General features: G+C 44.7%; 1 long non-coding RNA gene across 1 annotated transcript in view; it reads left to right on the top strand.

Moving 5' to 3' along the window:
* Positions 1–22588, top strand: part of LOC142829042 (uncharacterized) — a 210116-nt gene extending 187528 nt beyond the window's left edge. Inside the window, exon 5 of the long non-coding RNA XR_012903238.1 lies at positions 21279–22588. This is a non-coding gene — a long non-coding RNA (uncharacterized LOC142829042). The remainder of the gene's footprint in view (positions 1–21278) is intronic.
* The last annotated feature ends 599 nt before the right edge of the window (positions 22589–23187 follow it).

The raw sequence follows: 23187 nt of genomic DNA, 5'->3' as shown, positions 1-23187 counted from the left end.
TGTGAATGATTAGAAATGGGAGAGCTAATGGAACCCAGAGGGTTCTTTTTTAATGCCTTGTGTTGTGACATTGCACAGCAATGTTATATATTGACCAGAGTCATTTCCTGCTGACACAAGGCCTGCTGAGAGGGCAAAGTAGTCGAGATGCTTTTCAGTTGGCTACCCCATTAATTTATTTGCAATATTGCAAAGCGGAGCCTGGGTGAGTCTTTTGGAAGCTTTGGACATTATTTACAGAAAAAGGTGTCTTCCAACAAACAGCAGCCCCACAGCCGATGATCGCACGGAATAACCCTGTAGCACAGAAAAGTAAACAAACTTCCTCATGTATCTTTCACCTCATATCTGAGTACAGTATTCAGCTACATCACCACTTAGGGTGTTTCAAGACTGCATCCCTTTTTCAGTACAGGGATATAAATCAGGCATGTCGATGTTGGAAATGAAGCCGGGATTTGAATTTCCCATGCTTCATTTGCATAATGGAGGCCACCGCTTTTTTTTCAAAATGGAACTTTTTCGGAACCCCCCCCCCCCCCCCCCCCCCGGCATTTCAGACAGGGATCTTTCAAAAACAAAACCATTTTTTCAAAAGATCCTGTAAACCTTATTTTTTGAGGAGTACAGGGTCTTTCAAAAAAGGGTTTTATTTTCAAAAGATTCCTGTCTAAACTACATTTTTTTTTCAAAAAAACCCATTTAAAAAAAAAAAGCGGCAGCTGCTATTATGTAAATGAAGCTCGGGAAATTCAAATCCTGGCTTCATTTGCAATATCAACATGTCTAATTTACATCCCTTTATCAAAAAAGAGATGTAGTCTAGACACACCCTTAGAGACAGACATGGTGGCATGGCCTGGAAATTGGCAGATTCAAGCTATTTTGGACCACATTACTTAAAGAACAATATCTGTAATTATATTTTTACACAATTTAATCACAAAACAGTGATTTTAAAATTCCAGGTTCATTTGGCAGGTATTAGCTGCTGAAGATCTGAAACCATTAAGAAGAAAAACCCCAACGTTTCCCTTCTTCCATTATGAAATTTAATAAGCTGTGTGAGAGGCGATAGTAGTTAAATAGCTTTGATCCCAAACTTGCTTCCATAGAATACCAGAGAGTAGAAGAACAAATATTATTTTTTGGTAGCTCTAAAAATTTAAAAAAAAATTGTTTTAAGTTGATCTAAAATCTTTGTTTTTAAATGTTCAGTGAAAGGATAAGTGGGGAAATTCGTCAGTTCAGGGAAAACATTTCATCTAGGTTTTTAAACTTTAAAGATATTTGAATGAAATTTCAAAATTGAAATAATTTTGAACTGAAAAATCAAAGAGCTCAGTTTTGAAAATGTTAATCAAATAATTTAGATTTGTTTCTGGATTATTTCATTTGATCTTTCTGACCAAAGCAATGTGACAAATGTGGCACAGATTGGCTACATGTTTCAGTCGATCTGTATCTGCGTTGTTTACTGGGAAAAAAAGAGTTTGCTCAAAACAATTCACCCAAACTTACCGGCTACATCTAGACTGGCATGATTTTACAAAATTCTTTTAATGGAAAAGATTTCCGATAAAAGCATTTGCAGAAAAGAGCGTCTAGATTGGCACGGACGCTTTTCCGCAAAAGCACTTTTGTGCAAAAGCATCCATGGCCAATCTAGACACGCTTTTGTGCAAAAAAGCCCCGATCGCCATTTTCGCGATTGGGGCTTTTTTGCACAAAACAAATCTGAGCTGTCTACACTGGCCCTTTTGCGCAAAAGGACTTTTGCCCGAACTGGAGCAACATAGTATTTCCGCAAGAAGCACTGATTTCCTACATGAGATCATCAGTGTTCTTGTGGAAATTCAAGCGGCTAGTGTAGACAGCTGGCAAGTTTTTCCGCAAAAGCGCCTGCTTTTGCAGAAAAACTTGCCAGTCTGGATGCAGCCACCTTGAATCAAAGGACAGGACCTCTTGTGTCTAGGCAGGGGGTTGGCTTCAGCGTAGATAGAAGATGCCTAAGAAGGGACATGCCACGGGTCTACCATTGTGAATACTGAGAGAAAAGTAAATAGAGCAGTATTATTTACTTTTTCAAACCATATAAAAACCCAGGGTCACCTCATGAAATTAATCGCTACAGGATTAATGTAAGACAGAAGGAAGTGCTTTGCAAGGTAGCATACAACTAACTCATGGGGCTCATTGCCAAGGGCTGTTGCCAGGGTGGGGTTAAGGTTATGTCAAGTTTAAGAGGCCCCACAGCATTACCAAAAATGAGTGTTATTCTAATGGAAAGGATAATGAAAATAGAAATAATAAAGTTTTATATTTGCACATATGCCGGTGATGATGACGGTGATCGCTCGTTGTCAAGAATGATCATCTTCCATTGGAGTTGTGGACCCTCGGGTGGCTGATAAGGCCGATCCTTGAACCTCAATTTCTGTTATGGTGAGGACAGATGTTTCCAGGGATAGCAAGAGGCTGTTGGCCATGATTAGAAGCAAGTCTCTCCTTCCTCCTGTGCCTCTTCTCCTCAGCATGTCAGTGGGCAGGTTCAAAATGCAGGGAGCCATCGCGTAGGGCTTCTCTCCATTTTTAGTGATCCTGGATGAGTGTCTCCCAAGTGTCAACCTCAATGTAGCACTTCTTTAAGTTCTCCTTTAGCAAGTCCTTATAACACTTCCATTGTTCTCCCACATTACGGTGTCCTTTCAACTGAGAAAACAGGACCTTTTCTGGGAAGTGACGGTCTAGCATCTGAACAACGTGACCAGTCCAGCGAAGTTGCTGACAGATGATAATTACCTCAATACTGGGGGTCTTTGCCTCTTCCAGAACACTGACGTTAGTGCACCTGTCTTCCCACTGGATCTTCAAGATCTTGCAGAGGCAGCATTGGTGATACCTCTCAAGGACTTTCAAGTGATGTCTGTAGGTTGTCCAGGTTTCAGACCCATACAGTAGTGTTGGGAGAATGACAAGTTAATAGACAAGGGCTACGTGTACACTGGCACCCTTTTCCGGAAATGCTTAAAACGGAACAGTTTTCTGTTATAAGTATTTCCGGAAAAAGTGCGTCTACATTGGCAGGATGCTTTTCCGGAAAAGCACTTTTTCTGGAAAAGCGTCTGTGCCAACGTAGACACGCTTTTCCGCAAAAAAGCCCCAATCGTTATTTTCGTGATCTGGGCTTTTTTGCGGAAAAGAAATCTGTGCTGTCTACACTGGCCCTTTTCTGGAACAGTTTTCTGGAAAAGAACTTTTGCCCGAACGGGAGCAGCATAGTTTTTCCGGAAAAGCACTGATGATTTTACAGTAGATCGTCAGTGCTTTTCCAGAAATTCAAGGGGCCAGTGTAGACAGCTGGCAAGTTATTCCAGAAAAGCAGCTGATTTTCCAGAATAAGTGGCCAGTGTAGACACAGCCAAGAAGTTTAGTGTCTGTTTGAATGTCATGATCTTTAAAAATACCTATACCGTAAATGAGCAAAGGCTGCATTGGCTCAACTCAGATGATGTTGGATTTCTACATCAATATCTGCCATGGATGAAAGGCCACTTTCAAGGTAGAGAAAATGATTGAAATTCTCCAGTCTCTCTCTGTTGGTTTTAATAGATGGGGCATATGGTATGTCATGTGGAGAGGGCTGATGGAGCACTTTGGTCTTCTTGATGTTGAGGGTGAGACCAACACTTGCGTAACCATCACCAAACACATTTAGAATGGTTTGAAGATATTTCTAAGAGTGGGCAAAAGCTGTATTGTCATCAGCATACTGAAGTTCCACAATAGATGTGGTGGAAATCTTACTCTTAGCTTTCAGCCTGCTAAGCCTAAACAGCTTTCCATCCATTCTGTAGATGATTTCAACGCCAGCTGGGAGCTTCCTAGCAATTAGGTAGAAAATGATGGCAATAAAGACCGCGAACGTGGTTGGGGCAATGATACAACCCTGTTTGACTCCTGTTTGTACTTTGAAAGATTCACTCTGGGAGCCAGTGCTGCTCAGAACAATCACTTTCATGTTCTTATGAAGCATCTGTAGGACATTGATGTATTTATCGGGACATCCAAACTTCGAAAGAACAGTCTAAAAGGCACGGTGATTCACTGGGTCAAAGGCCTTAATTAGATCAATAAAAGCCATGTACAGTGGTCGGTTCTGTTCCCAACACGTTTCTTGCAGCTGCTGTGTGATTAAGATCATATCCGCAGTTCCACAACATGTTTGGAAGCCGCTCTGTGACTCTGGTAAAATTTCTTCTGACAGGGTCAGAAGACGGGTTGCAAGGACTCGTGCCAGAACTTTGCCTACAACAGCAAGAAGAGAGATTCTACAATAGTTTCCACAGTCTGCTTTATCCCCTTCCTTAAAGAGAGTTATGATCAAGGCATCCCTCATTTCCCTGGGTATCTCCTCCTTTATCCAGATTTTAAGGATAAGCAGGCTAACAGGCCAAATGAACTCTGGTCCACTGTCTTTAAAGATTTCAGCGGGGATCCTATCAGGACCTGCTGCCTTGTTGTTCTTCATCTATTTGATGGCATTGTAGACCTCATGCAAATTGTGAAGGTCTCCAGGCTCATCCCTAGAAGGTCATTGGGGGATTTGCCCAAGAACTTCATCTGCAATCATAGAATCATAGAATACTAGGACTGGAAGGGACCTCGAGAGTCATTGAGTCCAGTCCCCTGCCCTCATGGCAGGACCAAGCACCATCTAGACCAGTGGTCACCGACCAGTAGATCAGGATCTACCAGTAGATCTTGGAGTCTCTGACAGGTGATCCTGACAGGTTTGATAGCTGGCCAAGCGCTGGCACTTCAATTGCCCCCCCACCCCATCATGCTGCTCCAGCCCTTTGCTTGGAGCTGCCCCCATGGGCACTTCCTACTTTCTGTGCAGGTTGTGGGAGGAAGAAGAGGGGAGATGCTGATGTCAGCGTGCCCCTCCTCTCCCTACTTCTGTACCCTGTCTCCACACAGAGAGAAGGGGATGGTGGGCGCTTGGCAAGGCAAATCTCTGTCATTTTCACACAATATGTGCGCCTCTGTCATTCTCACAAACACACACTGTCCTTCCCTCTCATCTCCCGACCCAACACAGACATGAGGGCTTGTTACTTCTTTTACTGCTTGCAAAGTGGGTTATGTTAGGTTTTTGACTGGTCTGTGCATTTCATAATTTTCATTTCCTGGCCTCTGAGGATAGAACAAGAAGCGATGGGCTTAACCTGCAGGAAGGGAGGGTTAGGTTGGACATTAGGAATTTAATTACATTACATTTAATTCTTTGAGCTGTGAGTTCTAAAGTTCCTGTCGTGGCTGGGATAATTATCCCGGTGGCAATTGCTGCTCCTGAACATGGCTGGCATGTCCCTGCAGCCCCTGAAAAGGCAGAGCAGGGGGTCGCCACGTGCTGTCTTTCCTGCAGACAACGCTCTTGCAGCTCCCATTGATCAGTAATGGGGAACTGGCCTGTAGAAGCTGTGGGCTCAGTGCCTGTAGATGAGGGCAGCACATGGAGCCATTGCTGTACACACCAGCTGCTTTCCGGAGTGGTGCAGGGCCAGGACAGGAGTCAGCCGCCTTAACCCCGCTGCTCCACCAGGAAGCCGTCTCAGTGAAACAATGCCCTGCCAGAGCCTGCTTCCTGAACCCTTGTCCCAGCCCTGAACTTCTTCCTGCACCCAACCTCCTGCCCCAGATGTGAGTCCCCCTGCACCCAAATGCCTTCCTAGAGCTTGCACCCTGAAACTCCTCCCAAGTTTCATGCCCTGGGCTAAGCCTGGAGCCCCACCCACATTCCACTCCTTGGACCAGAGCCTGCGCTGCAACACCCCACCCCAGCCTGGTGAAAGCGAATGAGACTCAGGGAGGACAGGGAATGGAGTGAGCAGGCTGAGGCCTCAGAGGAGGAGTGGAGCAAGGGCAGGGCCTCGAAAAGGAGTGGGAAGGAAGTGGGGGCAGGGTATTTGGGTTTGAGAGAGATCTTACATTGTACTTACATTGAAAAAGTGATCTTGTGGTTAAAAAGGTTGGAGACCACTGGTCTAGACCATCCCTGAGAGACATTTATCTAACCTACTCTGAAATATCTCCACAGATGGGGATTCCACAACCTCCCTGGGCAATTGATTCCAGTGTTTGACTATCCTGACAGGTAGGAACTTTTTCCTAATGTCCAACCTAAACCTCCCTTGCTGCAGTTTAAGCCCATTGCTTCTTGTTCTATCCTCAGAGGTCAGGAAGAACAAGTTTTCTCTCTCCTCCTTGTGATGCCCTTTTAGATACCTGAAAGCCGCTATCGTCCCTTCTCAATCTTCTCCTTTCCAAACTAAACAAACCCAATTCTTTCAGCCTTCCCTCATAGGTCACGTTCTCTGGACCTTTCATCATTCTTGTTGCTCTTCTCTGGACCTTCTCCAATTTCTCCACATTTTTCTTGAAATGTGGTGCCCAGAACTGGACACAATACTCCAACTGAGGCCTAACCAGCACAGAGTAGAGCGGAAGAATGACTTCTCGTGTCTTGCTCACAACACACTTGTTAATGCATGGAATTACAATTAAGAAGATTTTCAAAATATACTTTCCAGTGAAAATTAATGGTTTCATTTTCCTTTAGAAGTGTGGTTCCATCCTTAGAGCGAAGGGGGTTCATGCCATGACAAGCTGTCCCATAAACAGCCTTAATGGCACTAAAGAAATCATGTGTATCTATGGGTATCCCCGAAATGTTGGAGTTCTTGCACTTTTTCAGTCCACCATTTGTTCTTGAGTTCTCTGGTTTTACATTGGACTTTCGCCTTCACCTTAGCAGGGGCTTCTCTCTGTCTTGCAATTCATACCATTCTGCCTAGGACGAAATGCCATTCTGTTCTCACTCAGTTGCTCAATTTCAACATCATTCTCATCCAACTAGACCTGATGCTGTCTAGTGGGGTAGCTAATGGTTTCAGCTTTCAGCTGGCTCCATTGTTCCTCAGTTTCTTCTGGAAACTGATGGAAACTTTTCTTCTAAGACTGCTTGGAAGTGGTCACGCTTAATGGGATCCTTCAAATCTTGAACCTTTAGCTTGCACCTGATCTATTTCTTTTGCAGCCTCCATTTGGGGGCGATCTTAATTTTAATTGTGGTTTGAATGAGGCGATGATCAGCCCAGCAGTCATTGTCATTGTCATTGTCATTGCTCTTGTGTGATGTGTGTCACTGCGATCGTGAGCATGAATTATGACCTAGTCGAGACAATGCCAGTGGTGTGAACATGGGCATCTCCAAGATGTTTTGAACTTGTCCTTTCATTGAAAAAGGTGTTCATGATAAGCTCATGTTCAGCTCACTCGGTCAGGAGCAGGATTCCATCTGAGTTGCTTTTGCCAACTCCTTCTTTCCTGATTGTTCCCTTCGACAGGTCTGAGTCTCATCCAACACGTGCATTGAAATCCCCGAGAAGAACGATCCGATCTTTTTTGTGGGTCTCCAATAGAATGGTTTCTAGCTGAGGCTATGTCTACGCTACATAGCTTTTCGTAGACTCCAGGGGACGCGTCCACTTTTTCAGATCAGTTTCTGAAAAAGCGGGCATGCTCTTTCAGAAGCCCTGTATTCCTCAATTTATGAGGAATAAGAGCTCTTCTGAAAGAGGAGATTTTTCCCACATTTGGCCCCGTATAGATGGGCCAAATGTCAGAAAAGCATCTTCTGAAAAAAGAATTGGAGAAAGATATTATGTCTCTGCAGCACAAGTGGAATCTGGTGGCACAAACCCTATGCACTGGCATGCCAGGTTCCATTCCATGCCAGAGACCCAGCTGAGCTGTGCTTGATTATCCAGAAGAGTGTCACAAGCCGCTTATTGATGCCAGCTGGCAGCTCAGAGGGGCACCTTATGAGTTTATTCTTAATAGCAAAGCCTGCTCCATACAGCTGAGGTTCACCGAAAGATTTTCCCTTCCAGAAGTAGCTGTATCTCCCTTTCTCCTCCTTTTCTTTGTCAGCTCTTCTAGTTGCAGCAATATCGATGTTAAACCCCGTGGGGAGACTGGTGCTTGAAACCAATGGCCTGGACCCCACGACGATTGGCAATCCTCTGTCTGCTTCAGCCTTCATCCTCCTTCACAGCCATGGTCACATCACACAACAGTTTCACCTCCATAGTGCAGCTCTCTTCCATCTGCTCTGCCATTGAGGATAGCTAGGATCACACTTTGTCTGGAACCGTTCTGCCATGGAGACCCTAAGGGGGTATGTGACTCCAGCAACATCGTTCTTGGGGGTCATTGGAACACACAAGCCTCTCCATCACTACAAGGTGATGATCCATGGCAAGGATATACCAGTACACAGGCAAGGATGCAACTAAAAACCAGTTGTGTGTGTGTGTGTGTGTGTGTGTGTGTGTGTGTGTGTGTTGGTTGAGTCCCCTCATAATCTGAAGCCTTAAATTGTAGCTTGTGTGTAAATCTGGCACTGGATGTTATGAAGACCAAAACAAAAATGTGTTCAAAAAAAGAACTGGAAAAGCTCATGGAGGACCAGTCCATCAGTGGATTTTAGCCAAGATGGTCGAGGGCACAACCTTGAACCTCTGACTGCTCGAAGCCGGGAGTGGAAGGTGGGTGGATCGCTGCATCGCTGACGTCTTCAGTACATTCCCAGGAAGCCTTTCTACAGCCAGTGTCAGAGACAGGTTGCTAGGCGAGGTGGATCATTGGTGTGACCCAGGATGGCCATTCTTATGGTCTTACGGCGTTTGGAAGCCACTCCTACCCCTGCCCTGGAAGTCAGGCGCTCGTGAAGGTGTCATATTCTCAATCTCTGAAAGCCATCACGGCAAAGTGAGCTTTCAAATGGCAACTGTCTCCATCAATTTGCAGCCTGTGTGGGCCCCAGCCTCACATGGCCTAACGTTGCCATCTCACGCTGGACTCCTGGTTATTTAAATTGACAGATTAATCTCCTGGAACGTCGCTTGAGTCACATTATCTGTAAATACCTGTGATTTCCCCCTCCCACGCTCATCCACTTCAATTCCGGGTAATTCCAAAAGCTGTTTTAGTCCTGAGAGACTTGACAGCAACAGAAAGGCAATTTGCTGAGCATGGCTGTGAACTGGAATAAACCCCACGCATGTGGTGACAATATGAGTCCAGCAAGTGACATTACTGAAATCAGGGAGCTCCTTCAGCATCACAGAAAAGCAAATTGTTATGCCTGATCCTAGACTTGTTACGTTCCACAGCCTTATGGAGAATGAAAACAGGTGTTCCCTGAGTAGCTGTAGACAGCATTTACACCTACTGCACAATAGGGAAAGCAAGGACAGGGACTTCTGGAAGCATCTGATTTCCCGTAAAACGTTGCGTTCCATATACGTGGTCTAAGAGGAACAGCGATTCCTTTGCTGACCTGAGCACGAATTTGCCTGCCTGGAGCTTTGTCTTCTGAGCTTTCTCATACCCTTCCTCCGGATTCATACAAACATGTTAATGACTACAGCATTCACTGAGGCTGGGAGCAATTGGGCATTTAATTTGTCTGAATTAGCCCAGCTGCCCACAGAACCTTCCGCTGGGAATTACAAATGTACAGCTATAATTCTACTTCCACTGCCTTGGCACCTATGTGAAACAGAAATAGTTACATGCATTTTATATTCCAAAAAGGTGAAATATGTCATTCATGCCTCCCATCTAATGCCAGGCAAGGATGTTTCTTTTGGCACGTGTTCATGCTGTAACATGTCATCTAGATTTTCACATGTCCGTCTCTCAGTGTTTGAATATTTAGCCTTCAAACCCACATGAGATTGAACATTTTTTTAAAAGTTCATTTCCCAGTCAGATGTTCCAAATATTTGTTATCTTATTTGAGTTAAGTTTATGATGTATATCACAATGGGATAGTCTCTCTGCCTTTGAGCTCTTTAAACCCTTTAAAAAGTTATTTCAAAATCTTCTCTTTTCTCAATACACCAACTGCCTTCACTGAAATTTCACATCATAGTTTCTTACTTAGTTTGTAAGGTCTCTGGGGCGTGTGTGTGTGTGTGTGTGTGTGTGTGTGTGTGTGTGTGTGTGTGTGTGTGTGTGTGTGTGTGTGTGTGTGTGTGTGATGTGCACACAAAATGGCTGGTATAAGACGGTGCAAGAGTGGATCCAATGGTAGTGGAAGATACCACTGTATAATCCCTGTTCTATTCTACAGTTATCCTAGCATAATTTAGTGTTGTAATTATATTGATCTAACTCCCTATGTAAACAGTCCGGTGTCAATGGAGGACTTCTGTTGACACCACCTCTTGGGAAAGTGGAGTATTTATGCCAGCATGAGAAGCGTTCCCACGGATAGCACCTTCCCTAAGCGCTACAGCACTGCAGAGCTGGAAGGATAGGCAAGGCCTTAAGTCAGAACATTTTATACCCAGGTGCTATCTCTGTGGTCTTTTGTTGCATCTCTGACTTGCAAAGTGATCTGTCATGTTGCAGAGAGATCCGTCAGGTCCAGTCTGGTGCCCATTGAACTCTCTGGCCCTGAATTCAGTGGCAGCAGGAGTCCACCACATTGTCGTATTGCATGTCTGTTTTCTCCTCATTTCAGCTAATGCAGAGTCAGCTTGGTAATTTGATAGTCAGCTTCCCGCCCTCCGTCCCCCACAGCTGTGCTCTGGACTGAGGGGAAAAGGGGAGAAAATCATTGCAAATGCACCATGCTCCCGATTTATTTTCTGCTCAATATTCTAGGGGGTTACTAATTGGACAGTTTTGTATTTTTCTTGTGACTATTTTATAGTTTCTGCCTCAAACTACACTGGATAGTTATTGACTCTGTCACCTAAAGAGACCCAAATCCCTTTTCAGTGATTCAATTTTTCTCCTTTTTTGGTGTCTTGATATTTGTCATCTGAAGTAGCAGGCTGTGCCCACGAAAGCTCATGATGCTATTTATAGATTTTTGTTAGTCCCCTAAGTTGCTACAGGACCATTGTTGCTTTAAGTTTTTTTATTCCATTTTTAGTATCCTCTTGGGGTCAGATTCACCACTTGTGCCTGGAGGCCTCCTATATCCTGACAGTCTCCAGGCACTACAGCAATGTGGAGATACCCCTAGGTTGCCCTGAACACACAGCATGTCTACACTAGGAAATAATGTCAAAATAACTACAGTTGAAATAATAACTCCTGAAATAACTATTCTGAAATAAGCTCATTTCCCGAGGAAAGCAGGAGTTATTATTTCAAAATAGCCAGCCCCTTATTTTGAAATAACAGGCTGGGGAGTGTGGAGGCTCTGCTTGTTATCACTCCTTGTTGGGCCTGACAGTCTAGCCAGCTTTCTATCCACCTCACCGTCCATTTATCCAATCCATACTCCCTTAGCTCGCTGGCAAGAATATTGTGGGAGACCGTATCCAAAGCTTTGCTAAAGTCAAGGTATATCACATCCAGTGACTTCCCCGTGTCCACAGAGCCTGGTACTTTGTCATAGAAGGCAATCAGGTTGGTTAGACTCTTTCCTTAAATGCTGAAGAAGAGAAAATGGTGGCCGAGAAGGGGATGGAAAAGCAGCAGCCAGATCCTGCTGTGCTGATGGCACTGGTGCCAGGCCACTATACACCAGTTGTGGGGGCTGGCCCTATTGACTCTGGTGCTGCCATGGCCTGTTGATGCCACCTGGGGATTTTAAATTAAGAAGCAAATTCCAATGGCAAATCATCTGTCTGAAAAGGACCATCCTTCACCAGTCAGGTGGCATAGCACACTGAGGAAGTTTAACTTTTCCAAAGAAAAGGAAGAACATAACAACAGTCAGACTGGGTCAGACCAAAGGCCCATCCAGCCCAGTGTCCTGTCGCCCACAGTGGCCAATGCCAGGTGCCCCAGAGGGATTGAACCGAACACAGAATCATCCAGTGATCCCTCCCCTGTCATCCATTCCCAGCCTCTGACAGGGGCTAGGGACATCATTCCTACCCCTCCTGGCTAATAGCCATTGATGGACCTAACCTCTATGAATCTATCTAGTTCTTTTTTGAACCCTGTTAAAGTCCTGGTCTTCACCACGTCCTCTGGCAAGGAGTTCCACAGGTTGACTGTGCACTGAGAGAAGAAAAACTGCCTTTTGTTTGTTTTAAGCCTGCAACCTATTAATTTCATTTGGTGACCCCTAGTTCTTATGTTATGGGAAAAAGTAAATAACTTTTCCTTTTTCACTTTCTTCACACCTGTCATCATTTTATAAACCTCTATATTATCCCCCCCCAGTCACCTCTTTTCTAAGATGAAAATTCCAGTCTTTTAAATCTCTCTTCATATTGCAACCATTCCAAATCCCTAATCATTTTTGTTGCCCTTTTCTGAACCCTTTCCAATGCCAATGTAATGTTTTTGAGAGAAGGTGACCACAACTGTATGCAGTATTCAAGATGTGGGCATCCCATGGATTCATATAGAGGCAATAAGATATTCTCTGTCTTATTCTCTGTCCCTTTTTAAATGAGTCCCAACATTCTATTTGCTTTTTTGACTGCCGCTGCACACGGAGTGGATGTTTTCAGAGAACTAGCCACAAAGACTCCAAGATCTCGCTCTTGAGTAGTTGTAGCTAAATTTCTCCCGATCATATTGTATGCATAGTTGGGATTATTTTTTCCAACATGCATTACTTTACATTTGTCAACATTAAATTTCATTTGCCGTTTTGTTGGCCAGTCACCTAATTTTGTGAGATCGTTTGGAAGTTCTTCACAGTCTGCTTTGGTCTTAACTATCTTGAGCAGTTTAGTATCATCTGCAGATATTGCCACCTCACTGTTTTCCCATTTCTCCAGATCATTTAAAATAGGTTGAGTAGGATGGATCCCAGTTCTGACCTTTGGGGGACACCACTAGTTACCTCTCTCCATTCTGATAACTTACCATTTACTCCTGATCTTTGTTTTCTGTCTTTTAACCAGTTATCAACCCATGAGAGGACTTTCCCTCTTATCGCACGACAGGAAGTTTTTCCTCCTTTGTGTCCTTTGTGCTGTTTCCAGTTATCTAGGACTAGCTAAAATTCTGCAATTGGTGTATGAAATGATGGGCCAAATTCACAGCTGGTACAAGTTTGCACAGTTTTGCTGAAGTCCATGGAGCTGCACCAGTTTATACCGGCAGAGCCTTTTGCCCAATCATCTTGGTGATGCTTCAGCGAGAGATCTTGCAATCCACAAGATTAGTCATTTCTCACAGCACTTGAAACCCAGCTCAAACCCCTTTGGGATTTGATGGGAAGATCTCACGATACAGCCCCTGACTTGGGCTCAAGAGCTAGGGTTTCAAGTCTCAGCTCTGCCACATAAGTCCTGTGTGGCTTTGTCAAGTCACTTAAACACTCTATGGCTTGGTTCCTCCTCTGTACAATGAGGTTGTCGTCCCACATGTGTGGAGTGTCTCATGACTGTGAGTGCCTCCCATGGCACAGACTGCCAAGAGCGGGGTAAATACCTCAAGCTAGTGGTGTGTTCTGCAATTAGAGTTCACCAAGCCGGTAACAAATGTGAACTCTGTAAGTCACAGACAGTCCCATACGTGAACAGACTGGGTTACCTACAGAGACAATCTGGCCATCCTGACAGGGTGGGTTATTGGATAAATGGTTCCTTATCTCACAAAACCACAAATATTCCAAGATACACCCAGTCCCAAGAGATCAGTCACTCACCCAGATCAATTTGCATCCCCGACCTCGCATCAAAGACAATGCTGGCAGCCATTTCTGTAGTAAGCCGACTACTGGTTTATTAGCTAGGCAAAACCAATGAGTTTTTGAGAGGTTACAGCAGGTAAAATATATGTACAAATGAGTCACAGTTTGTAATTCCAAACTGGAGCAGAGATGTAGAAATCTGTCAGTTCCAAACGTCTCTCTGGGCTAGCCAGAGTAACTCCACAACTTCAGTTCAGGTATTCTGCCCCCTTAGAATCCAAACAGCCCTGAGAGGATGAATTCTTCCTCCTCTCTATACGAATAGCTTCCTCTCTCCGAAAACAAGCTGACAGGGTCACCACCCATGTGGGCACTTGCTGTGAGGGAGGGGAGAGAGGAATGCATCTGGAGTCTTTGACCGTTGGTGATCACAGATCGTGAACCGTTGCCTTCAAATGAACAAGCATTAGCACTTTCCTGTTAAAGTTCTTCCTTTGCATCACAGAAGCCTCCTTTCCCATTTGCTGGGTCTGAGCAATGTAAATGTTTTCCAGTCCTTAATTATGCCCCTGGCTCTTTTTGGAACCTCTCCATTTTGTGGACATCCCTCTTGAATTGTGGACACCAGAACTGGAAAAGTTTTTTCCACAATGGTTCCACAAAATAAAATAACTATGGTAAATAAAGCATTAAAATAATCTTTGTCCTCCCTTCTCAAAAGCCCTCCGTCATTCCCTCCAGGGATCACAATTAGCCCTTTTTGGCCACGGCATCACACTGGGAACCCATGTTCAGCCTTTACTCTTCTCAATCCCTACGTCTTTTTCAGAGTCACTGCTCCCAGGGGAGACGCCCCTCTTCTGCAAGTACAGCTGACGTTCTTTGTCCTGCGCCATGCACAATTACGTTCAACTCTCTAAAACACATGTGGTTGGCTCAAGCGATCCAGGTCCCTCACTCTGTGTCAGGGACTTGTCCTCTTCCTCGTATACCACATCCTCAAATTTTGTGTCGTAAACCAGCGCTCGGGGGTGATTTTATGTGTCCTTCCAGGTAATTGATCAAAATGTTCCTTAGCGTAGTAGCAAGAGCCGATCTTTGCAAGAGCTCACTGGGAACACACCCTCTAAGCGAGATTCCCTGTTTACAATTACGTTTTGAGACTGCTCAGTTGAGCTGGTTTTAATCCAGTGAATGTGGGCCAGGCTGGTTTTCTATTGTTCTAGTTTTTAATCAAAATGTCTCTCTCCATGTGAGACAAAATGTGGAGGATCGGAATCATTTCTCTCCATATTTTGGGAAGGGAAAAGTTGTCCTGGAGGCAGAAGGGGCTTTAACATCCTTCTTATTTGGAGCATCCCAGACTGCTGAAGCCTAGAGTTTATTTCCTTAAAGCACTGGTAGAGCAACTCAGCTGCTATAGACACTCGCTCCTGAACCATAGCACAGACCTGCACAAATAGTGGTCTTCAGCTCTCTGGGAGTGGAGAATTGACCCAAAATAATGTTGCCGAGGACTCATTTTTTGCCTGAATAGTGGAAGTTCTGAGTTTACTGCAGCCTCTTCTTTCCAGTGAAGATCTCACCCAAAGCCCCAGGAAGTGTATGAAAAGACTCCTATTGATTTCATTGTGCTTTGAATCAGTACTAGTATGCCATCAAAATACCTAAATCTTGGGGGAAAAGAGGGTGTCTACACCGCACCCTTATCTTGAAACAAGCTACGCAATTTGAGCTACACAAATCGTATAGCTTATTTTTAGTTAATTTCAAAATAGCTTATTTTGTAATTTGGCGCTATTCCAAAATGTCCCTTAATCCTTGTGGAACGAGGCTTGCAGGGACATCAGAATAGCGAGTCTGTTATAGTTTGAAATAACGGGCTTGCTTAAAAGATGTGGAATAGCTATTTTGGGTTACTGGAAGTATCCTGAAATAGCGTCGCTGTATAGACGTACCCTGGCACTGCTTTCTCACATTTCCCCACCTCTTTTTTTTTTGAGAACTACTGTGAAGTTCTTTCCCCCTTTGAAAAGCTTCTCTGCAGGCACCCAAAGAGCATTTCCTCTCACTCAGTGGAATAATGTAACCTCAGGACCCCAGACAGCTCTGGGCTAATGTAGCCATTGCCACACTCTGAAGATGAATGTACTGGTTCTTCCTGTTCATTCTCAGCTCTGGAAACAGGTTTTAACATTCTGCCTGTAATTCAGTTTGAATTTCAAGGTAGCAACTCATGACGTTCGATTATTAAAACCTCTTTCTCTTTGCACTGTGGGGCAACTCATCTGTGGAACACTTTATGGTGAAATTGTGAAACTCATTTCTCACAACGGTGATATGTTGTGTTATAAATAGGCTGTAAATCGAACGGCTGCCATGGAGAAATGGAACTTCCGTGCTCTGTGCTGAAATATTACACAAGAAGGAAAAACAGCTTCCAAAAACTCTGTGTCATGTATTCAATATATATAAAGCATCAAACTATTAAGACTTTCATTATTTTTTTCCAGTTTGTCGTGCTCAGTATTATTGCCTGATCTAGTGGTTGTGTATTAATTATATTAATTATTTAAGATTATTTAAGATTTAGACCTCTCCCACTGTAATTTGAGACCATTGCTCCTTGTCCTGCCATCCGCCACTTCTGTGAACAGCCTCTCTCCATCCTCTTTGGAAACTCCCTTCAGGAAGCTGAAGGCTGCTCTCAAATCCCCCCTCACTCTTCTCTTCTGCAGACTAAACAGACCCAAATCCCCCAGTCTCTCTTCATAGGTCATGCACTCCAGCCCCCTAATCATTTTGGTTGCCCTCCGCTGGCCCCTCTCCAATGCGTCCACATCCTTCCTGTAGTGGGGGGCCCGGAACTGGACACAATATTCCAGATGTGGCCTCATCAGAGCCAAATAAAGGGGAATAATCACTTCTCTAGATCTGCTGGCAATGTTCCTAATATGCCATTAGCCTTCTTGGCTACAAGGGCACACTGTTGACTCATATCCAGCTTCTCATCCACTGTAACCTCCAGGTCCTTTTCTGCAGAACTGCTACTTAGCCAGTCGGTCCCCATCCTGCAACAATGCTTGGGATTCTTCTGTCCCAAGTGCAGGATTCTATGCTTGTCCTTATTGAAACTCATCAGATTTCTTTTGGCCCAATTCTCTAATCTGTCCAGGTCACTCCGGACCCTATCCCTGCCTTCCAGTGTATTTACCTCTCCCCATAGCTTAGTGTCATCTGCAAACTTGCTGAGGGTGCAATCCATCCCCTCATCCAGGTCATTAATAAAGATGTTGAACAAAACCGGTTCAAGAACAGATCCTTGCAGCACTCCACTAGAAACCGACCGCCAACCTGACATCGAGCCGTTGATCACTACCCGTTGGGCCCAACAGTCTAGCCAGCTTTCTATCCATCTTACCGTCCATTTTATCCAATCCACATTCCCTTAGCTTGCTGGCAAGAATATTGTGGCAGACCATATCAAAAGCTTTGCTGAAGTCAAGGTATATAACATCCACTGACTTCCCCATGTCCACCGAGCCAGTTACTTCATCATAGAAGCTAATCAGATTGGTCAGGCACGACTTGCCCTTCATGAATCCATGTTGACTATTCCTGATCACTTTCCTCTCATCCAAGTGCTTCAAAATGGATTCCTTGAGGATCCCCTCCATGATTTTTCCAGGGACTGAGGTAAGGCTGATGAGTCTGTAGTTCTCTGTATTTTCCTTCTTCCCTTTTTAAAAGATGGGCACTACATTTGCCTTTTTCCAATCATCTGGGATCTCTCCATATCTCCACGAGTTTTCAAAGATAATGGCCAAAGGCTCCGCAATGACATTTGCCAACACCCTCAGATGCATTACATCTGGACCCAGGGATTTGTGTTTTATCTAGCTTTTCTAAATAGTTCCTAACTTGTTCTTTCCCCGCCAACGGCTGTCCACCTCCTTCCCATACTGTGTTGCCTAGTGCATTTGTCTGGGAGCTGACCTTGTTTGTGAAGACAGAGGCAAAGAAAGCCTTGAGTACTTCAGCTTTTCCCACATCATCTATCATGAGGTTATCTCCCTCATCCAGTAAGGGTCCCACACCCTCTCTGATCACCCTCTTATTGCTAACATGGCTGTAGAACCCTTTCTTGTTACCCGTCACGTCCCTTGTTAGCTGCAATTCCAATTGCGCTTCTGCCTTCCTGATAACCCCCTGCATTCTCGAGTAATATATTTATACTCCTCCCTAGTCATCTGTCCAAGTTTCCACTTCTTGTCAGCTTCCTTTTTGTGTTTAAGCTCACCAAGGATTTTCCCGGTAAGCCAATCTGGTCGCCGACCATATTTGCTTTTCTTGCTGCGCATCAGGATGGTTTCTTCCTGTGCCTTTAATAAGGCTTCTTTAAAATACTGCCAGCTCTCCTGGGCTCCTTTCCCCTTCATGTTAACATCCCAGGGAATCCTGCCCATCAGTTCCCCGAGGGAGTCAAAGTCTGCTCTTCTGAAGTCCAGGGTGTGTATTTTGCTACTCTCTTTTCTTCCTTTGGTCAGGATCCTGAAATCGACCGTTTCATGATCACTGCTTCCCAGGTTGCCACCCACTTCTACTTCCCCTATTAGTTCCTCCCTGTTTGTGAGCAGCAGGTCAAGCTGCACATGGCCCCTGGTCAGTTCCTTCAGCACTTGTACCAAGAAGTTATCCCCAACATTCTCCAAAAACTTCCTGGACTGTCTGTGTACTGCAGTATTGGTCTCCCAAGAGATGTCAGGGTGATTAAAGTCCCCCACAAGAACCAGGGCCTGCGATCTGGAAGCTTCTCTCAATTCTCCAAAGAAAGCGTCATCTACCTCATCCACCTGATTCGGTGGCCTGTAGTAGACACCAACCACAACATCACCCCTGTTGCTCTCACCTCTATACTTAACCCATAGAATCTCAACAGTCTTTTCTCCCTCTAAATACTGGAGCGCCGAGCAATCATACTGCTCTCTTACATACAATGCAACTCCTCCTCCTTTTCTCCCCTCCCTGTTTTTCCTGAACAGTTTATACCCTCCCATGACAGTGCTCCAGTCATGCGAGTCATCCCACCAAGTCTCTGTTATTCCAATCAAATCATAGTTCTTCATCTGGGCCAGGGCTTCTAATTCTTCCTGTTTGTTTCCCAGGCTTCTCACATTTGTGTACAAACACCTTAGCTAACCAGTTGCTCACCCTGCCTTCTCCATCCGAATCAGGGGTCCTCCTTTGTTGCTCGTTTCTCCTTGTGATTCTTCCCGGTGTCTGACTTCCTCACTTACCTCAGGGCTTTGGTTACCATTCCCCAACGAACCTAGCTTAAAGCCCTCCTGACTAGTTTTGCAAGCCTGCCCGTGAAGATGCTCTTTCCTCTCTTGGTTAGGTGGATCCCATCTCTTCCTAACAATCCTTGTGCCCAGAACAGAATCTCCTGGTCAAAGAAACCAAAGCCCTCTCTCCGACACCACCTGCGCAACCACTCATTTACTTCCTCAATTCGACGATCTCTACCTGGACCTTTTCCTTCAACTGGAAGGATGGACGAGAACACCCCTTGCGTTTCAAATTCCTTGAGCCTTCTTCTCTGCACTACCTAATCTGCTGTGACCCGCTCAAGGTCATTCTTGGCCCTATCGTTAGTTCCTCCATGGAGAAGCAAGAAGGGGTAGTAATCTGAAGGTTTGATCAGTTTTGAAAGACTCTTGGTCACATCCTGAATGCGAGCTCCCGGTAAGCAGCACACCTCTCAAGATTCCAGGTCTGGGCGGCAGATGGATGACTCAGTCTCTCTTAGGAGGGAGTCCCCAACCACCACCACACGTCTTCTTCTCTTGGCGGTGATGGTTGTGGAACCCCCATCCCTAGGACTATGCATCCCAGGCTTCCAGTAGATGGTGTTCCCTTCTGATTTCTTCCCTGAGAGGTCCCTGCCAAAGCATTCTCCACCACTGTGCCTGTGGAGAGAGCATGATAGTGGTTACTTACCTGGGGGGTACCTGAGTTTGTCTTCTCCTTTTTCTAGAGGTTACATGCTGCCAGTTCTCTTCCTTGTCCTGTACTGCCCTCACTGGCTCTTCAGCCTGCTCTGCCTGCAGGATTAAATGCTGCCTTCTATCAAGGAAGTCTTCATCCTTTCTGATGGAACGCAGGGTCGATACTTGGGCCTCAAGTCCTCTAATTTTTTCTTCCAAAATGGTGACCAGCTTGCACTTAGTGCAGATGAAATGCCTTCTGTCTTCCAGGAAGAAGACAAACATGGCACATACTGTGCAGGTAACAACAGCAGACCTATCACCATCCATACCTGCCTTCCTTCGGAGAGATTCTTCAGTTGTTATTAAATGCCTCCTTGAAGGGCAGGAATGTAGTCGAAGGATTTTAAAGTATGGCGAATGTCTCACTCCCTTCCCACTCCCTCTCCAAACTCCCTGTTAGCAGCCCTTGTCCGCAAGCTCCCTGGTCATTGACTCACTCCTTTATGAAGCCCTGGACTGCCTGATAGCCCCTCCCCCGATTAAGACTCAACCAATGAGCCGAGGCTTCTAGATTTCAAACCCTGATTAGAAGCTTACAGCTTCCACTTACCAGCCATAGCACATACTCCATGGGGAGGAGGAGGGAGAGGGAATCATAGAATCATAGGACTGGAAGGGACCTCGAGAGGTCATCGAGTCCAGCCCCCCGCCCTCAAGGCAGGATCAAGCTCCGTCTACACCATCCCTGACAGATGTCTATCTAACCTGTTCTTAAATATCTCCAGAGAGGGAGATTCCACCACCTCCCTTGGCAATTTATTCCAATATTTGACCACCCTGGGGTCAAAGAAGGGAAAGAACAAAACAAACAGCCAAACACAAACTCAGCACGCAGCAAGAAAACACCAAACACAAACACAAACAAACACACACTACAGACAGCCACTTCCCTCAAGGGTCCTGTATTAGCTTCCTCCTTTATCTGGAGAACTCCCTCTCCAAACTCCCTGTTAGCAACTCCTGTTCGCAAGCTCCCTGGTCGCTGACTCACTCCTTTATAAAGCCCTGGACTGCCTGATAGCCCCTATGTTTGTATTTCCTTACCCTATTGAGATGACCTTCTACAGGTTACCGGGCCAAGCTCATTAGCATATACATCTGTTAGTTACTATGATAGTCTTGTGGTTGGACATCTGCTGATAGGCCTAACTTCAGAGCCCTGTGCTGATGCAATATTTGTGTCCACATCCAAACCACAGTCTGCAAAAATGGTCCGAGGATCTCTGCATCCACCTCTGCAGAGAAGTAGATCTGTGGATACAAAGCGGATATTGGCGAACTTGAAGGGCTTTATCCAACTTTACGATATCTCAAGCTGGTGTAAACTGGCATCGAGTGGTTACCCATCAGTCATTTTGGCATATTAGCATCCTGTCTCGTAATATCTTGTGAGCTAGGTTACGCCTGGGTAGCTACTTATGCTCAGGCTTTGGGGCCTTCTGTCTTGATTAGTTTAGCTACGTTATTGTCTTACAGGCCTCGAGGCTTGCAGGCTCATTGCATTTCTGTCTTTAACTTTATACCTTTGCCTTCCCTAGCACACACGGACCTGGCATCCTCGCATGCTGAAGATCTAACACAGGAAGAAGACTGTGAATTAAAATGGAGATTCCGTGTGCTGTTTTAATTTGAATGAGACCATCCTGCATGTACTGGTGCAATGCCCAGAGTGTGCCTTGAGACTGGAGCTGTGGGAGTAAGCCATCCGTCAGAGTATCTGATTTGCCCAAGTGTGCGCTGAGGAGATTATCAGTTGACGGTGGCTGAGTGTGACACAGATCTACCGATACCAACAACTACAGCGCTGCTTGTCTCCCCGGCTTACCGCACCGAGAGCGGTCACGTAGAAAGTGATTACTGGCCTGCAAGAAGAGAGAGAGACTGTTTCTTGAACAAACAGATGGATGCAGGGAGTAGGGCTGAATCCTCACTGCCCACAGTGTGCCCTGGAGTGGTGATGTAAGTACGTGGGTACGCCCACATGCTGCTCTGTAGCTCTCCTATGATAGCGCTATGGGTGTGAACAAAAAGGATCCTAGTGCCTGTTAACGTAGTTCTCTTCAAATAGGACTCCCCCGCAAGTACTTTTAATTGTGAATTGGTGTTTTGCCGCATTGGTGCACTCTACAAGCACAGGAGGGGAAGGAGTTCTCCTTTTTCTCTTTTAAACGTGTTTATGTTTCACGATGGTAACATCCCAACAGGGGTGCTTGAATTTAGGGTCTTCGATCCACATGAAGCATCTAAGTGTCCTGACGCTGTGCGGTGCTGGGCATTTACCTCCTGTGTTGGACTTTGTGCACCTTTGGTGGTTCTTGGTGGCAGACCATTGTTACTGGGGGACCTGTTGTTATGGAAGACAGGTGAGAGAATTTTGACAAATGGAGCAAAATAGCTTCACAATGAACTTTTTAGTTGGTCGGAGAAGTGCTAAAGATAAAGTATTGATCTGGTCAAAAACTTCCTGTCCTTTTGTTTCCCATGAAGACTACGACTTCATATTTAAATCCAACAATAAAAACAAACAAAAACCTCTGATTTTCTTCTTGTTAGAAGAACCTGACATTTTGTGAGAATATAAAGCATCTTATCAAATATCATTTTAAAATATACTTGTCTGCTCTTTCCCAGAGCAGCCAAGATGTTAATTTCTCAGTGAACATTTTGGAGAACATTGTCTGAGAGCTTTTGTTCCTTGGATTTTACTAATTACCGATGACCTTACAAATGGCAGGAGTTATTTGGAAGTTATCAGATAAAGTCAGTAGTAGGAATGCAATAAAAATCCTCATATTTGGACAATATGTCTGTTACCCCATATTAATACACTGTCACTCTGGCTTCCTCCAGTGGTTGATTCATATACAGCAATTTCCACATGTGCTATACACTTGAGCTAAAGAAAGAGACCAGTGAAATAGGGGTATGATAATAATAATAATTTCATAATCATAGTTATGATTGTGTTGTGTATGATCATATGTGAGAACGGATCTCCTCCAGCGCCTCACTGTTAACAAAGTTTGTTTCTCTAATGGCTCCCACACTTTATATTTTAGTTTGTTTTCTTAGAGCATTTGACAGAACTTTTTGGCTATGTCTGGCCTACAGCCTTCTTTCAGAAGAAGCTTTTTTCAGAAGAGATCTTCTGAAAAAATGTCTTCTGAAAGAGAGCGTCCACCTTGCAAAAGGACAACAAAAAAGCAATCTGCTTTTTCGAAAGAGAGTGTCCAGACTGAACGGACACTCTCTCACGTGTAACTATGATTACTATGGATGGAATGGCCACCAGGGCACTTGTGCTTTTTCTTTCTTTCTTTCTTTCTTTCTTTCTTTCTTTCTTTCTTTCTTTCTTTCTTTCTTTCTTTCTTTCTTTCTTTCTTTCTTTCTTTCTTTCTTTCTTTCTTTCTTTCTTTCTTTCTTTCTCTTCTTCTGAAAAAACTTCCT

The sequence above is a fragment of the Pelodiscus sinensis genome, chromosome 4, assembly GCF_049634645.1.
Source record: "Pelodiscus sinensis isolate JC-2024 chromosome 4, ASM4963464v1, whole genome shotgun sequence".
Taxonomy (NCBI): domain Eukaryota; kingdom Metazoa; phylum Chordata; order Testudines; family Trionychidae; genus Pelodiscus; species Pelodiscus sinensis.
The sequence above is the reverse complement of the archived record's forward strand: the minus strand, read 5'-3'. Positions and strand labels throughout refer to the sequence as shown.